Source organism: Mixophyes fleayi, chromosome 6 (genome assembly GCF_038048845.1).
Source record: "Mixophyes fleayi isolate aMixFle1 chromosome 6, aMixFle1.hap1, whole genome shotgun sequence".
Classification (NCBI taxonomy): Eukaryota; Metazoa; Chordata; class Amphibia; order Anura; family Limnodynastidae; genus Mixophyes; species Mixophyes fleayi.
The window spans coordinates 189,763,237-189,781,560 of NC_134407.1; the positions used below are offsets into that span (position 1 = coordinate 189,763,237).

The 18,324-nt window shown below is 44.9% G+C and overlaps 2 protein-coding genes across 2 annotated transcripts in view; both read right to left on the bottom strand.

The window, feature by feature from the left end:
• The window catches only part of BPIFB1 (BPI fold containing family B member 1), a 79,545-nt gene extending 78,841 nt beyond the window's left edge, over positions 1-704 (bottom strand). Inside the window, exon 1 of the mRNA XM_075177662.1 lies at positions 635-704. The gene's annotated coding sequence lies outside the window, so the exon portion shown is untranslated. The remainder of the gene's footprint in view (positions 1-634) is intronic.
• The window catches only part of LOC142094976 (uncharacterized), a 218,906-nt gene that overhangs the window by 158,617 nt on the left and 41,965 nt on the right, over positions 1-18,324 (bottom strand). The window lies entirely within an intron of this gene.

Below are 18,324 nucleotides of genomic sequence, written 5' to 3' on the forward strand. Positions count from 1 at the left end.
AGAAAGCTACCTCGGTGCAATGTTTAGGACTAAAAACAATATTGTGAGGTGTTCAGAATAGACTGGAAATTAGTGGAAATGATTGTTATTGAATGTTATTGAGGTTAATAATAGCGTAGGAGTGTAAAAAAAACCCAAAAACTGGATTTTAGTGCTTTTTATGCTTTTTTAAATATAAATCAGAACCCAAAACCCGAAATCAGAACCAAAACCTTTCGTCAGCTGTTTTGGCAAAACAAATCAGAACCCAAAACCTCAAGCTAATCAGAACCCAAAACCCAAAACACTAAAAGTGCCTGGTGCACACCCCTAATAACAACACAATAGCAGATTACAAACATTAATTGTTTATGCAGCCCACGTGGTAGGTTCTCCTTTGACTAGGTATTCACTACCAACCAATCACAGACTAATACGCTACATAGAATGTGTGAATGCACGGTACTCATTCTCTGATATAAGAATTTCTAGATAAAAGACCAAAGAGGGGAAATTGCACTGAGTACATCACTAAGCTAAAAAGGGACTGTGTATGCACCCAAATTATATTTTAAAATGATTTGTAGCATATAGAATACACTTTTATGTGAGTATTTATTGTATAATTTTATTAATATATGAATATCATTCCTACCTGTTTTGTCCAGGTGCCTCAAGATCAGTCAGTCGATACTTAAAGATTTTATGTTGGTTGAAAGAACCCGTATAATATTCCAGAGATTTATTTTTGACAGAAACTTTCAAGCTCATTGATACATAATCTAAGCTTAACGTTGAACCAGTTTTTCAAGTTTCAATCTCGGTTGTTTGGCTGTAACAAATGGTATGCTGTGCTAAAGGTGAAATTCACCTTCGGTTATTAAATTCTTCTACTTCCCTACCGTAATATCTGGTAGGTGGCCTGTCTTCCAAAAATCTTTCTCATGTTAATGTAAGATACGTATAAAAATAGTGAGGTTCTGGGCGCTTGTAAAGGAAAGATATATCAATTTAATATGGATAGGTCCACAATACGTTCCGGCCGGAGCGTATTGTGGACCTATCCATATTAAATTGATATATCTTTCCTTTACAAGCGCCCAGAACCTGACTATTTTTATACGTATCTAACATTGTTGGGAGTTTAGGGGTCCCCCATACACTCTCAGGTTCGCATTTGGCTGCTTCATATATTTGGAGGAAGCGCAGCCTATCCCTCTTTTTCAACCTCTCATGTTAATGTAAGGATACACTCACCGTAACTAGGGTTACCTGTAAAATCAAATGAGATTGTCTATCTTGATCAAATACTTAAACTAAGAAACTAATTTATAGTTCAGAAGTATTTCTGTATGATTCAAATGAAAAATGAGAGTGCTATAAATCAATAAATTTGATTTAACAAAAAATAATATCACACGTACATATCAACTTTGCAGTGAAGAACACTTTATTAGCCGCTTGGTGCTTGCCTGAAGCTGTGGAGGGCATGAAGATCCGCTGATATGATGGACTTCCGCACATTGCCCACTTTTCTCTATGGGCCTGACTCATTAAGGAAAGTTAAGCAAAAAATTGAGTACATTTTCTTAATCAGGTTTTCTGGACAAAACCATGTTACAATGCAAGGGGTGCAAATGAGTTTATTATTTTGCACATAAGCAAAATACTGTCTGTTTTTTCATGTAGCACACAAATACTTGATCGCTTAATTGTACACTGAAATTTAAAGTTGATCTAGGACAGGGGTGTCAAACCTTTTAGCTTCCCTGCCCCACATTGGAAGACGACAAGTTGGTTTGGGCCGCACATAAGATACACTAACAATAACGATAGCTGATCACCCAAAAAACCATAGAAAACATAGTTAACATATATATATATATGAGAAAAAAAGTGATATATATATATATATATATATATATATATATATATATATATATATATCACTTTTTTTTAAATCCCCCTATACTTACCTTTCAATCGCCCTGTTCAAAAAATCCTCTCTAGTTATTATACTATAATCAATTTTTGTATTGTTTTGATGCAATATCAATAAAGTGCATTTAAGCCAGGCATTGTATATCAGGGTGCCCTGACCAGGCCTGCGGTACCTGACATATACACCACTGTGACCCCAAATTGTGACCTGTTTTGCTAATTACACCACTGTTAGTTAAGGGATAACAACTTATAATGGGCCAAAGAGAATAATATATAATGCCCCATTAGTATTATAAGTAGAAGTATGTAGCAGGGAGATAAGATCCATGATGCTCCAGGACCAGGTGACTTTTATTCACTTGTCAGCGTCCCTTGAAATAATAAAAAAAAATCCCCCTTAACTTACCTTTTAATCGGCTTGTTCTCCTGTCCTCTTCTTTTCTTTTCTCCAATTCTGTGCTTCTGATTGTTCTTCTCGCGCGGGTGACTCTTCTATGCTGTGCTCCGCAATGGATGTTGGGCGTGATCACATCACGCCCGACATTCACAGAGGAGGAGACAAGGGAGGGAGCCGAAGTACCAGCTGACGTGACCGCGTGACTGCAAGGTAAGTATTTTCTTTTCTTTTTTTTGCAGGATTTTTCATTAACAGCGCTGCCCCCTTGTCACAACCAAAACTCCTTCTGGGCCACATTTAGAGGCGTGCTGGGCCGCATGTGGCCCACGGGCCGCAGGTTGGACAACCCTGATCTAGGACATGCCCTATCCCAAATATAAATCTGTCATCACATTTTAAATTTACCTCCCCCTCCAATGCTTTTGCCTTACTTGCTTACTTTTGCTTAACTTTCTGAATGAAAGGTACTGGCGGTATCCGGGAACAGCTATAATCATATATCTTTGGAAAAGGTATGTCACATTGTCATAATTCCATCATATTTGGTATTTAAATGTGCGGTAGATTATGACTGGTTTATTGAAGGGGGAGTTATACTCTGGGTTATGTCTGTGAAGAATTACAAGGTCAAGACTTTGGCAATATTTGTGGGCAAACTATAGTGACACCCAGGCGACATCCCCGCCCCTCTATTAGCATTTACCCTGCCCCTGTGAAGACCGTCCCATTTGATTTTGCTTAAAAAACATGTGCTGGGAAGGGGCAGGTGTCAGACTTTTGGGGAAATCAATTCCAATTGATAAACTGTCCATCTTCCGAGCCAATTTCCTTTGGCCAGAATGCAATTCATGTAAGTGCTAATCTGAATGTAACCCCTTTTTATTTTAAACTGTTTGCTTGTGTATGTTTTATATCAGTTGTTTATTAATTATTTTTTCTTAATATATGAATGCCCTGTACTTTGGTATATAAAATCTATAATTTAATATGTTGCGTCTTTGATACTCTAACGAATCCATTAGCCTGTTAGAAGAAATAGCGCGACCAAGTTAACCTAGTGTGTGATTTGTTGATACATTTGATTAACAAGCTTAGTGTACCTTTGCATTTACATTTGTGTAACAGTCTGGAGGTGTGAAGAGTTAACCCTGTGCTTGCTGGTGTGTGTCTTGCTAGTCTGTGGATAGCTTGAAGCCTTGTGTGCCAGTGTGGAACAGTATATTGGGGTCCTATTGCCCATATTCAATAGGTGATGGCAACCTGAAGTGTCTGGGGGTGTGAGCGCTGTTTGGGGGCGATTCAGTAGGTCTATAACCTGTCTATAACCTGTGTGATAGGTGGAGAGAGACTGCGGGCTGGAATCGTGTGCAACCTCATATAACAAACACCCCAAAGTCACTGCAGCTGGGAGAGTGACAGCAGCGATGAGCGCGTGTTTGAAGGCAGAAAGGAAGATGCATGTAGAAAGAGATAGGTTGAAAAGGTGACAGCAAATGTTAGAGGAGAGAGAGTGGTAGAAGTGGGATGCAGCAGGATAGAGAGAACAGGTCGAAGAGAAGGGGAAAAATAAGTGGACCTCAAAGTCTGTGATAGGATAGAAGGTTGACAGAGTGGCAGGGGGCTTAAAAATGGGCTAGGATGAAAGTAGGGAGAGCTGTAAGGATGAGATATCATGGTGGATGAAGTCAATTTTCCCGTTGAAGTAAGAAGCAAAGTCATGGGTGGTGAGGGTGGGTCAAGGGGTTTGAGGTGAGGGGCTGAGAAGCGAATTTATGGTGGAAAGAGGCAACAGAGGTTTTTGTACTGGGAGGAGAAAAGGGTTTTTAAGTTTGGAAAGAGAGAGATCACCATAATAGAATGACATGGTGGATATAAATGGATAAGGTCTGTGTCGGAGCGGGACTTTCTCCAGAGGCACTCAGCAAAACAGGAGCATCTGTTGAATCCCTGGCTTAACTGCATCAACTGCATATAAAACATTATTTTATATGCCATTATTTTGTTTTTCCTGATTGTACATTTACAAGTAACTACTTTTTACCTGTTATTATTCTACTATTTATATGCCTTTATCTTGTTTTTCCTGATTTTATATTTACCAGCAACTACTTTTACCTGTTATTATTCTTGCCTATTTCCATTGTCCTTATTACCTCTCCTTCTGTTATTCCTTGCCTTCCACGCCCTACTTGGTTATTGTACTCCATCTTGCTATTGTCTCCCTGCTTATTCTTACCTGTTATCCGCTGTCCTTATTATCTTACTGTTCTGCTATCATTCTAACCTGTTTTCATTGTCCTTATTATCTCACTGTACTGTTGTTCCATGCCCTCCACGCCCTAATTCGTTATTGTCTTCCACCTTGTCATTGTCTTCCTGCCATTGTTCTTACCTGTTTTTCACTGTCCCCACTATCTCACTGTTTTGCTACTTTCTCTCCCTACTATGCCTCCCCGCTCTCACTCCATACCCATACTCTCCCCCCGCCCTACCTCTCCCGTTCCTGGCCGCCCTCCCCCGCGCGCTGCTCATCTTGCTAACCTCATCCCCATTTCCCCCCTTTCCTCTCCCCCTTTCTTCTGTGCCCTCTGGAATGCCAGATCCATCCGCAACAAGCTGACTGCTATCCACGACCTCTTTCTATCCAACTCCTTTAACCTTCTTGCCGTTACTGAAACCTGGCTCTCCGATTCTGATACTACTTCCCCCGCTGCCCTCTCCTATGGTGGCCTCTCCTTCACCTACTCCGCCTGGCCTGGTGCCCGTCTAGGCGGTGGACTGTGCCTCCTCCTCTCCTCCACCTGTACTTTTCGTGTCATTCCCCCTGAACCCTCCCTCTCCTTCGCCTCCTTTGAAGCTCACTCCATCCGCCTCTTCTACCCCATCCACCTCCGCGTCACTGTCATATACCGCCCCCCCTGGCCCCACCTCCCTCTTCCTTGACAACTTTGCTAGCTGGCTTCCTCACCACCTCTCCTCCGATCTCCGCTCGATCATTCTCGGTGAGTTTAACATCCCCATCGACAACCCCACCTACCCTGCTTCCAGCAAACTGCTCACCCTCTCTTCCTCCCTTGGTCTCACCCAATGGACCTCCTCCTCTACCCACTGCCTTGGTCACTTCCTTGATCTTGTCTTCTCATACCTATGTAGTCTCTCCGACTTCTCCATCTCTCCCTTTCCTCTATCCGACCACCATCTCCTCTCCTTCTCTCTCTCCTCTTCTCCTGCTCCCCTCCCCCTGCACAAACCTACTCTGTCCATACGCAACCTCGACGCTCCTGACACTGCCTCTCAGTCCTCCTCTCTCGATACCCTCCTTTCTCCCCTTTCCTCCCAGGCCTGCCCCAACCAGGCGGTCTCCCTCTACAATCACACCCTCACCTCCGCTCTGGACGTGGTCGCCCCTGCCCACTCCATCCACCCCCGCTGCTCCAAACCCCAACCCTGGCACTCCAAATTTACCCGCTTCCTCCAAAAATGCTCCCGTACCGCCAAACATCACTGGAGAAAATCCTGCTCCCTGGCTGACTTCCTCCACTTTAAATTCATCCTTTCATCCTACAGCTCTGCCCTCTCACTCGCTAAACAATCTTTCTTTAAATCCCTCATCTCTTCCCAGTCCTCTAACCCCCGCCGCCTCTTCGCCACCTTCAGCACTCTTCTGGCCCCCTCCCCTAACCCCCTCCCTCCTCCCTGACTGCCTTCGATTTCGCCTCCTTCTTCTCCTCTAAAATCGAGGCCATCCGACTTGAAATCTCCTCCTCCACTCTCACTTCTACCCCTCCCACTCTTCCGTCCTCCCCCCCAACCACCTTCCCCTCCACTCCTTCCGCCCCACCACCGGCGAGGAAGTCCACTCTCTCGTTTCATCCTCCCCCCACTACCTGTCCACTGGATCCCATCCCCTCCCACATTCTTCGCTCCCTTTCCCCCACCACCTGCTCCCACCTCTTTAATCATTCTCTCTCCACTGGCATCTTCCCCTCCTCCTTCAAACATGCTCTCGTATCTCCCATTCTTAAGAAACCTAATCTCGACCCCACTTCTCTCTCGAACTATCGCCCCATATCTCTTCTCCCCTTTGCCTCCAAAATTCTCGAGAGGCTCGTCTGCAGCCGTCTCACCTCCTACCTTTCTGAACACTCCCTCCTTGATCCTCTCCAGTCTGGTTTCCGCTCCCTCCACTCCACTGAAACTGCCCTGGCTAAAGTCACCAATGACCTCCTCTCTGCTAAAGCCAGGGGCCACTTCTCCCTTCTCATCCTCCTTGACCTCTCTGCAGCCTTCGACACCGTTGATGTCACGGGCACTAGGAGTCTTTGCCCAGGATATCACCAGATGATGGACTTACCAGAGTAATATAGTTGGTACTATGGTTCTCTGGTAGCAGGGTGACAACGGAACAGGAGAAACAGCAGATGGTGAGAGAATGCTCGAGGAAAGTCTATGACTAGCAGCAACTGGTAATGAGTAGATGAATGTACACGAGGAACCAGATGGACAAGGGAACGTGAGGAAAGTCAGTGGTCTGCGTATAGCAAGTTGTACCACTGCTATAGTGAGGTGGAATGTCCAGGAGTAGCGAGGAGGTAGTGAGAGTCAGCGGTCTGTCTATAGCAAGTTGTACCGCTGTCTAGGTGAAGGAATGAAATCCAGGTGAAGGTAGGTAACAGGAAAGTCAGTGGTCTGCGTATAGCAAGTTGTACCACTGCTTATGTGAGAGGAAACTTGAAACTGGTGTCACAGGGAACAGGAGTCAGTGGTTTGCGTCAGCAAGTTGTACCACTGCTATATATATGTGAGGAGGGGCACGAGGAGATGAATGTAAAGCAGAGTATACACGGGGCACACAGAACTTGATCCCACGATGATATCCACAATACAACGATAACTGACAAGCACTGCTTAAGTATACAAAGTCACAATAACTATCCAGGCAATAGGAAACAAAGTCAAAGGTAACAATAGCTTCAGTGGATAGGAGGCTCCGGAGGAGAACACAACTCAGTCCAGATGGATATGCAATACACAAGCAAAGTCAATGGAAAGTATGCATACCGCGGTTCAGGAGAGCAGGCTGTCAGAGAGACGTGCAGGCAGAGCCGTAACGAGGGTGGTGCGGGCGGTGCCGTCGCCCAGGGCGCAAGCCCAAGGGGGCGCAGCAGCTACCCGCTACCTGCCCCAGAGCATTGCACCTTTAACCTTTCCGCTGCTGGACAAACTATCTTGAGACAATCATAAAGATTACCTGGATGCAGCAGCCACGCGCAGTAATAAAAGGCTGGATTCTTCAGTCATTTAGTTTCACAGTGGAACGCATGTGCGTTCCACTGACAGGAAGTTCGGCATTTGGAACGCACATGCATTCCACTGTGAAACTAAATGACTGAAGTATCCAGCCTTTTATTACTGCGCGTGGCTGCTGCATCCAGGTAATCTGTATGATTGTCTCAAGATAGATTTGCTAAATCTACAGCGGTCAGTGTCAGGGCATCAATTCCCACAAACAATAAAATAATATAAAGAAAATAAAATGAAAATAAAATATAAATGATAAATACTTCAGTGTAAGTACTGAGAAATTTGTGATGTGCAATAAAGTTTAGTGAAACTGACGATATTTTCTGGCCTCGTTTTGGGTGTATCACATGACCAGAGCGAACACGCCAGGAAACTACACTGCGAAGCAGGCACAGAGCAGGTGGAACATCAACATCCTTAGGAGAAACAACTCTCCATTTATTACCTGGGATATAGCCTGACCTCAAGCGCGCCGAAGTACAGTCTCTAGATCTGCAGCATTGGGTGACATCGCAGTGATTTGGTTAAGAACTCATCCCACGGTACTATCAGTTACTTTCATCGGATAAGCTATTGTGCTAGAATCGGACTCTATACCAAGGAACCCAGGAATATAAACATTTATCATTATTCAATACATTTATAATGTATTATCGTTATGGGATATGACAGTTTACCTTCAATTACACTCCAAAATCACTGACATATGATCAGATTTCATGTAAAATCATCTATATACACAACTTGGTGTGAGAGTGTTTATATATCTACATTTTCATAATCAATTCCTTTATCTATTATTTCAAATATTTTTCACTTATTTATTTATTTATTTATTTATCATTTATATTTTATTTTCATTTTATTTTATTTTATATTATTTTATTGTTTGTGGGAATTGGTGCCCTGACACTGAGCACTGTAGATTTAGCAAATATGTGGTATTGAGATTTGGGGAGAATCTTACTACATGCTGCTTGTGACAGGGAAGGTAGACTGATTGAATTGGAGCGCTTATTCCTACATCTATTTTTGTATTTAATTTTTTCTCAAGATAGCTTGTCCAGCAGTGGAGAGGTTAAAGGTGCAATGCTCTGGGGCAGTCGGCTTCTGATACCATGCTGCCTCTTCACCTTGAGGAGCATGCCACCGTGTCCTCTGAATGTCACCCTCTTTCATATGTATATGGAATGATACATACTCCTTTTTAGCATTAATACATACTCCTTTTTAGTATTTTTGTATTGAAAAGCGCATTTTGATCTTTTGTTTTGGACTTATATCTAACTCTAGCTAAGGACCAATGTATTTATCTATATGTATTATATGTATACTCTACAGTTCAGACTCAGGTGATAATTGTTTGTTCTATACATGCAAGGCTGTTTATATTATAATATAATTCAGTAACATAATCAGGCTAGGCTGTACACTGTCAACCTGCTTGTATTTTACAACTAAATGTAAACATTGACATACTTCCTTACAGGGAAACAATGAACTTCATTGTATGTGTAACAGAATTCTTTCAGTTAAGTGCTAGCCACACCCCCACATTAGGTTGGCCACACCCACTTGGCAAATGTCACTCCCACTTAGATGGGGGGCACCGGTGCCCTGTCTCGCCCAGGGCACTAAATTGTCTAGTTACGGCACTGCGTGCAGGGATACCTGAACGGCTGAAGGCCGGCAGGAGGAGAGACCACTGGAGGGTGGAAGCGGTAATCAGGTTGGTGCAGCGCACGGCAGGTAATCCAGAATGAACGAAGCAATACTCAGGAAGCAGTAGTAAGTGGAACTGGAAACATGAAGTACACGGGAGAGTAGAGGCTGTCTGGTATCCAGTAGTAGAGGTGGAGGCAGTGGAGCGCTGACACGATAAACCCAGGAGAGTAGAGACGATCAGGAACTCTGTAGTGGTAACGGAGGCAGCGGATAGGAATCAGCTGAGTGCAGGCACGATGAACACAGGAGAGTTGAAGTGAACAGGAACTCTGTAGAAGTAACGAAGGGCAGAGGATAGGAATCAGCTGAGTGCAGACACGATGAACACAGGAGAGTTGAAGTGAACAGGAATCAGCAGGAGCTGAATACACGAGGAACACAGGAACACCTTCAGAGGCTCATGGGGAATGAGACTCCAAGATCAGGCAACCAGGTAATGATCACAGGTGGTTTAAATAGGGAGGGTTGCCTGATCATCCAATCAATTAAAAGCAACAGGTACTGAAGGTTTGAAAGGGCTGCACATGCGCAGACCCTCAGGATGGCGGACGGCCACGGTTCCTGCATACACGGGAAGTGGCACTCACAGTCCGGTGAGTGACAGTTGACCACCCCCTCCGCCTTCACACCCTCCAGTCTTTCGGCCTCTCCGGCCCAGTCCTGTCCTGGTTCACCTCTTACCTTACTCACTGATCCTTCTCTGTCACCACCTCTGGGTCTCTCTCCTCCCCATCCACCCTTCCATTCGGGGTCCCTCAAGGCTCTGTTCTGGGACCCTTAATCTTCTCTCTATACACCTCCTCCCTGGGTGAACTCATCAGCTCCTTCGGCTTCAGCTACCACCTTTACGCTGACGACACTCAACTATACCTCTCCTGATCTCTCTCCCTCCTCCTCTCTAGGGTGTCCACCTGCCTCTCTGCCATCTCCTCCTGGATGTCCTCTCGATTCCTCAAACTTAACCTTGCCAAAACTGAGCTCATAGTTTTTAATCCCTCTCATACCTCATCCCCTTCTGACCTCTCCATCACTGTCGACAACACCTCTATTTCCCCTGTCCCCCAACTTCGCTGCCTTGGTGTCATCCTCGACTCCTCTCTCTCCTTTGGCCCCCACATCCTCTATCTTGCTAAATCCTGCCGCTTCCAGCTGCGTAACATCGCTCGCATCCGGCCCTTCCTCTCCCAAGATGCCACCAAATGCCTTATCCACTCTCTGATTATCTCCCGCCTGGACTACTGCAAACTCCTCCTCACTGGCCTCCCCCACTCTCATCTCGCTCCCCTTCGATCTGTTCTTAACGCTGCCGCTAGGCTTATTTTCTTTTCTCGCCGCTCCTCTTCTGTCTCCCCCTCTACCTTGCCCTTCACTGGCTCCCATTCCCCTTCAGAATCCTCTTTAAGCTCCTCACACTCACCTACAAGGCCCTCGCCAACTCCACTGCGCCCTACATCTCCACCCTCCTCTCTATTCATGCTCCATCCCGCCCCCTCCATTCTGCCTCTGACCGTCGCCTCTCTTCCCCCCTTATAACCTCCTCCCATGCGCGTATCCAAGACTTCGCCCGCGCTGCCCCCCTCCACTGGAACAAGCTCCCTCCCTCCATCAGTGGATTTCGATCTGGGCTACTTTCTCAAATCTTAGTATACCTATTATTACACCAATTTGGCATATAGGGAACCCTATGTGAATGATATCACATCTTTGCTCTGGTATATGTAATTCATCTATTCATGTTTAGTTTACTATTGATGATTATAACCATCCATTATGCCCATTCATTTACATGATGCTCTTATTTATTTATTTATTAATCCTATATCCTATTGGTTTCCCCCTCCTTTTTTATGCCGATGTATAAACCATGTGTCTCTTTGTCTCAATAACTTATACACTATATTTGCCTGCCTTTGTGATCTAACTACGTTTGCTGGATCAATTGTGCAACTATCAGTTCCTACTGTCTGATCCTCTGATCATCCTTAATTGTCTAATTGGATTATTGGCACATCCAAATCTCATATATATATACTGGCTAGGAAGACCAGTTGGACTTTATTATCCCTGAGGAAGCCCACTGGCCAATGCCCCGGGCGAAACGCGTTGGGGTTAACAACATATTGAGCACAAACTCATGAGCCCGAGTCTCTACCATTTCCCTGCTTATCGAGTCTCACGGTGTTTTTGCGCATGCGCATGGAATTTGACATTCACCCACAGACGCGGAGATACATCTGCCAATAGAGAGGAGGAACGATCGGCTGGTAACTCCCCCTTTGTGTTAACACAGGACCTGGGACTACTGTTTCCCATACACGTGGAGCACTGACCGCCCGATCAGGATTTCCCCGGCCTCAACCCTCAAACGAGAAGGAGAGAGGCTCTCTCGAGAGTAGGAGGATTTATTCATCAGGATTGCTCACCAGCACTTGTTGGATGCCGCTTACCACCGGAGATAATTGTTCAACTAATCAACATTACCATCATAGATTGCAGGACTGCCACTGAGTGCCTGTCTGCAGCACAGACATCCGGACGTTCCCTTACTATGTGAGTAATTGTTCTCCAGATCCTTCACTTTTATCAGTATTACTCCCCTTTCACATTGGATAATACACTCTATTTTTACTTTTACTATTTATTTCTGATGCTGCTGGTATATTCATCGTTGTACCCAGTGTCGGACTGGGGCATGAAGGGCCCACCGGGGGACTGCAACGCTAGGGGCCCACCAGAGGGGGTGTGGCCAGCCATCATAGAGGCGAGACTAGACACTAAAGGGAGAGTGGTCAGCCCACGAAGGACAGCTAGCACCATAGTGTAGTATATAAAGAATGTAGTGTGCTCATCCTTCTCTTTTAAAATGAGAGGCTGACTGCGCACTTAGTTACTAACCTGCTCATGCTCCTCTGGGCGGTTGGATATCCAGAACTCCTACTCTCATCTGCCCTGCTCAAAGTTAAAAACCCACTACCGCGCAGGTTCAGAGAGCCCAGACGCGACTCTCTGCACCTGTGTGGTAGTGTGTTTAACGGGAGAGTTTGGCAAAAATGGGGAGGGGGGGAGGAGTTGCGCTCTACCCCTACTGTTGCAAGAGCAGCATTAACACAGGTTATCCCTCTCTACGAACTAATAATATACTGAAAGTTAAGTGCTCATTGACTTATGTATTATTCCAAGTGTAACGCTAATAATAAAATTTGTATTCTTTTATCTTGAATACAATTCGTATTTTTCTATATCTTGTATTAGGCTGTGAGCAAGAGGCTCGGTTCAATTAGTGGGATAACATTTAATGTTAGTTTTATCACAATTTATTGAATCCTGGTTAAAATACATAAAAATACATTAATATAGACAAATAAAATACTCCAATTAAACCACGGTATCTATATTATGAGGCATTGATTTCTATATACATACATATGGTATGGCATCAATTGAACATACATAAAAAATCAGACAAACCTAGGTATATAGACCTGGACTAGTCTAGCTACTGGGAGGCAAATGGCAGTGGGTATAAATGCTGCATTGATCCAGATATAACACAGTCACTAATATCTCAATAAAATAATGTTCATAGCATACAAGTCCAGTAGATGGGAATTGGTATTTCTTTAAGTCTCTGCTAGTGCAATATAAATATTCAGATCACTGTCCACATATATCACATGGTTATTGCTGCAATGCTTTCAAATTTAACTTTGTTTACTTGCAGTTTCAATGTATATAGAGATGGTGGCCGGGTACCCAGTGTGCTGAAATCAGAGGATGTTTCTCGTGGTCCGTGCTTGCTACTGTTGGAGAGGAAGGTGCCTGCGTTCCACTGTGGAACGCATCTGTCCCTTCCTGTTCTCGCGTATGTCCAAAAGATGAATTGTATGCAAGTTGGGAGTCAGCTGTTTTCTTAGCTCCTCCCTAACAACGGAGGGGGCGTTGCTATAATGTGGCGGGGCCTACCGGTGGATAGTCCTGCTGCCCTGCAGGCCAGTCCGAGCCTGGTTGTACCATACACCTTTATGGCTCCATAGTGAGCGATAGATTTATGTGCAAACCCCTGGAGTTTGATACATCATCTGTTCTATCTGTTGGTGCCTGCATCTATATGTATATGTATATATTGTATTGTATACCACATCAGTTTATGTTGTTGTTCCGGCTGGAACACATTGTTTATAAAGTACTACTATTGTTCAACTGCTTCATACTTTCATACAAGCGCCCTGAACCAGTCTAATCCTATATTTATACATCTTTGTTGGGGAGTTTAGGGATCTCCCATTCAATTTCAGGTTCTTTCTGGCTGCTTCATATACTTGGAGGAAGCGCAACCTATCCCCCCCTTTTGTACAATACACTGCAATAGAAGATTGTTTTCTAAGTGAACAGAACGGATTAAGCTAAAATCCTGCATCTGGCAGGGCCGCCGAGAGGGGGGGGGAGCGGGTACTAATTACCCGGGCCCGGCATGTCAGGGGGCCCGGCCCGGGCCCTTGCGCTGCTGATTTTTTTTAATTTTTTAATTTTTTTTTTCCAAACGTTTTTTTTCCTTTCCTTTTTTTTTTTTTTTGGCGGGGGGGGGGGGGGGGGGGGGGGGGGGTGGGGGGGGGCTCGGTCGTTGGTGGGGGGAGCAGGCTAGTTTAAAAAAAAAAAAAACATACTCACCTGATCGCGGAGCCGGCATCCCTCCTCTCTGCTGCTCTGTGCTCTATTCAGACTGTCTGAATGCTGGGTGTGATGTCATCATGTCATGCCCAGCATTCAGTCAGTCTGGAGCAATGGAGCACAGAGCAGCAGAGAAGACCAAGAGAGGAGAAAAGGTAAGTGAAGGGAGGAAAACGAGGGGGGCACAGAGGGGTTAAAAAACGGGGGGGGGGGGCAGCATGACAGAGGGGTTAAAAAATGAGGGGGAGCACAAGGGTTAAAAAACGGGGGGGCAGCATGACAGAGGGGTTAAAAAATGAGGGGGCACAAAGGGGTTAAAAAACGGGGGGGCAGCATGACAGAGGGGTTAAAAAATGAGTGGGGGCACAGAGGGGTTAAAAAATGGGAAAGCAGCATGTCAGAGGGGTTAAAAAATGAGGGGGGAGCACAGAGGGGTTAAAAACGGGGAAGCAGCATGTCAGAGGGGTTAAAAAATGAGGGGGAGCACAGAGGGGTTAAAAAACGGGAAAGCAGCATGTCAGAGGGGTTAAAAATTGAGGGGGGAGCACAGAGGGGTTAAAAAACGGGAAAGCAGCATGTCAGAGGGGTTAAAAAATGAGGGGGAGCACAGAGGGGTTAAAAAATGGGAAAGCAGCATGTCAGAGGGGTTAAAAAATGAGGGGGAGCACAGAGGGGTTAAAAAATGGGAAAGCAGCATGTCAGAGGGGTTAAAAAATGAGTGGGGGCACAGAGGGGTTAAAAAATGGGAAAGCAGCATGTCAGAGGGGTTAAAAATTGAGGGGGGAGCACAGAGGGGTTAAAAAACGGGAAAGCAGCATGTCAGAGGGGTTAAAAAATGAGGGGGAGCACAAAGGGGTTAAAAAATGGGAAAGCAGCATGTCAGAGGGGTTAAAAAATGAGTGGGGGCACAGAGGGGTTAAAAAATGGGAAAGCAGCATGTCAGAGGGGTTAAAAATTGAGGGGGGAGCACAGAGGGGTTAAAAAACGGGAAAGCAGCATGTCAGAGGGGTTAAAAAATGAGGGGGAGCACAGAGGGGTTAAAAAATGGGAAAGCAGCATGTCAGAGGGGTTAAAAAATGAGGGGGAGCACAGAGGGGTTAAAAAATGGGAAAGCAGCATGTCAGAGGGGTTAAAAAATGAGTGGGGGCACAGAGGGGTTAAAAAATGGGAAAGCAGCATGTCAGAGGGGTTAAAAATTGAGGGGGGAGCACAGAGGGGTTAAAAAACGGGAAAGCAGCATGTCAGAGGGGTTAAAAAATGAGGGGGAGCACAGAGGGGTTAAAAAATGGGAAAGCAGCATGTCAGAGGGGTTAAAAAATGAGTGGGGGCACAGAGGGGTTAAAAAATGGGAAAGCAGCATGTCAGAGGGGTTAAAAATTGAGGGGGGAGCACAGAGGGGTTAAAAAACGGGAAAGCAGCATGTCAGAGGGGTTAAAAAATGAGAGGGGCACAGATGGGTTAAAAAATGGGAAAGCAGCATGTCAGAGGGGTTAAAAATTGAGGGGGGAGCACAGAGGGGTTAAAAAATGGGAAAGCAGCATGACAGAGGGGGTGAAAAAATGAGAGGGGCACAGATGGGTTAAAAAACGGGGCAGTATGGCACAGTGGGGTTAATAAACAGGGGTCAGCATGGCACAGTGGGGTTAAAAAATGGTGGGCAGCATGACACAGTGGGGTTACAAAGGGGGGGGGGGAGGCATGGCACAGTGGGATTGAAAAAGGGGGGGAGCAGCATAGTATAGTCTGATGAAGGGGAGCCAGATGAAGGGGGCAAAAACAGCATGGAGGGCACAGTGTGATCATAAGGCATGGCGATGATGAAGGGGCACATTATTGTAATATTGGAGCTGGAGGAAGGCCTAATTATTAATCGTGGGTGCTATTGATTTAACGCTGGGGCTGGCTGTAATTTTCTAAATGTAGCCATTTTTTTTTCAAAATAGGTCCTTCAACATTTCTGGATCCGGACAAGCCACAACTAAAGAAAGCAGCAGCCACAGGTGGAGAAAGTGAGAAGAACAGGTAGGAGAGAGCAGCACAGTGTGTGAAATGTTGTGATTCTAGTAGGGACAATACCAATTTTTGGTGAATGTTGTGTCCAATGTAAGGTGTAGGCCAAGACTGAACTGTTTGTGTACACACTGCATTGTTTGTATACTACCCTGTGGTGGTAGATGTCCTGAAAGTCAGGAGTGCTTAAACATATGTGACGCTCCGGCGAATTGAGAGCCTAGTGGTTTTTATGTTAGCCACGCCCCAATGGCACGTTTGCCACGCCCCCAAATGCATGACCGCACCTCCCAAAATTTTTGCACTGCCGTTTGGCTAGCCACGCCCCTGAATATATGACCATATACGTAATCTTTTTTGGGGCTTACTTCACTATGAGGGGGGCCCCATGAATTTGTTGTACCCGGGCCCTGAATTCTTCTTGGCAGCCCTGGCATCTGGTGAAGTTCATTCAGAAATAGTTGCTAAGAACCTAGCACAGGAGGACACAACAGATAATTTCATCTGTTTTCTTTTCCTTTAATAAACCGTGTTACTAATATATTGCAGATTTACAACCAGAAAGTGCAATACGATTGAGAATCACTGTAGTCGTCATTCTGGACAACTAGTGTGTTGTTTGAAGCATACTGATTATCTGTTTGTCAGAGACTGCATAGAAAAACTATTATTAACCATTGTGTGTTGGCTTAATCAAAAGGAGCAGAGTATGCTTTGCATATTTGCCATACGGGGCAGTATGGTGGCTTAGTGGTTAGCACCTCTGCCTCTCAGCACTGGGGTCATGGGTTCAATTCACAACCATGGCCTTATCTGTGTGGAGTTTGTATGTTCTCCTTGTGTTTGCGTGGGTTTTCTCTAGAGATGGGCGGGTCCGGTTCTCCGAGAACCGAACCCACCCGAACTTTGGGTATCCGAGTACCGAGCTGAGCAGCTCGGTACTCTCCCGCCCGTTCCGAATCCAAATCGAGGCTGAACGTCATTGTGACGTCGTCGGATCTCGGGGCTCGGTTCTCGCGATACTTCAACTTTATAAATACACGCCTCCACAGCAATCCATCGCCATTTGACAGAGGGAGAGAGCAGGGTGTAGTCATAGGCTAATTAGAGCAGGGACAGAGAATACAATATTGTTCTTGCAATTGCTCTAACCAAAATCGCTAGTGCAGAGAGGAGGATAGAGGTTTATTATTTTTTCTTCATTTTTGGCACTCCCCAGCGCTTTTGGGGTGTCCCCCATAATTGTGCATAAATATTTCTGGCTGTCAAAAGTCATATCTGTCAGCAGTATCTACTAAATAATTTTTAGCACTCCTCAGTGCTTTTGGGGTGTCCTCCCTAATTGTGCATTAATATTTCTGGCTGTCAAAAGTCATATCTGTCAGCAGTATCTACTAAATAATTTTTAGCACTCCTCAGTGCTTTTGGGGTGTCCTCCCTAATTGTGCATTAATATTTCTGGCTGTCAAAAGTCATATCTGTCAGCAGTATCTACTAAATAATTTTTAGCACTCCCCAGTGGTTTGCGCTCAGAATGGATTCAAAGCAGTCCACATATGATCTGAATGAGCAACCAGGTTCTGTCACCAGTCCTGATGTTAGTGTTCCCAGTACGTCATCTGGCCAAGGCGATGTCAAACAAAAGAGTGTTTTCAAATTAGTGCAAAAAACAAAACCCCCAAAAAAATTTACTATATTGAAGCGAAAAAGAAGTGTAACTGAGCAAAAGTTAAGTGACGATAAAAAAAAAATTGCAAGCATGCCATTCTACACACGCAGTGGCAAAGAGAGAATGAGGCCTTCACCTTTGGCTATTAGTGGCAGATCCCAAAAAGTTACCCAGCCTACAATTGGTGCACAACTACTGTTACGCGTCAAAGCCGAGCTGCAAGATAACAGTGAGGCATTACAGGAGAATATTTGCTCTGATTCACAAATGACAACAATCCCTGTGGAGAGTCCATCCAACAGTGGGATGTCTAATCATGAGCATTCTGCTGATGTGTGCCTTAATAGCCCGAGTGTAGCCGGTGATACACAAATTGAGGATGCCACTTTGGAATTAAAAGAGGATGAGGGGGAGATTTGTGTAGGCGACGAGGGCGCTAATGATGATGTTGATGATTATGATGCAGACAGATACCAAATTGCCTTTCTCAATTTCTATTTATATTCTAGATTATATAACGGCTGAATAGTTTTCTATTTTAGTCCTAGTGGAGAGAGGATCTGATGCAGACAGATACCAAACTGCCTTTGTCCATTTCAATTTATATTGTACAGTATATAACGTCTGA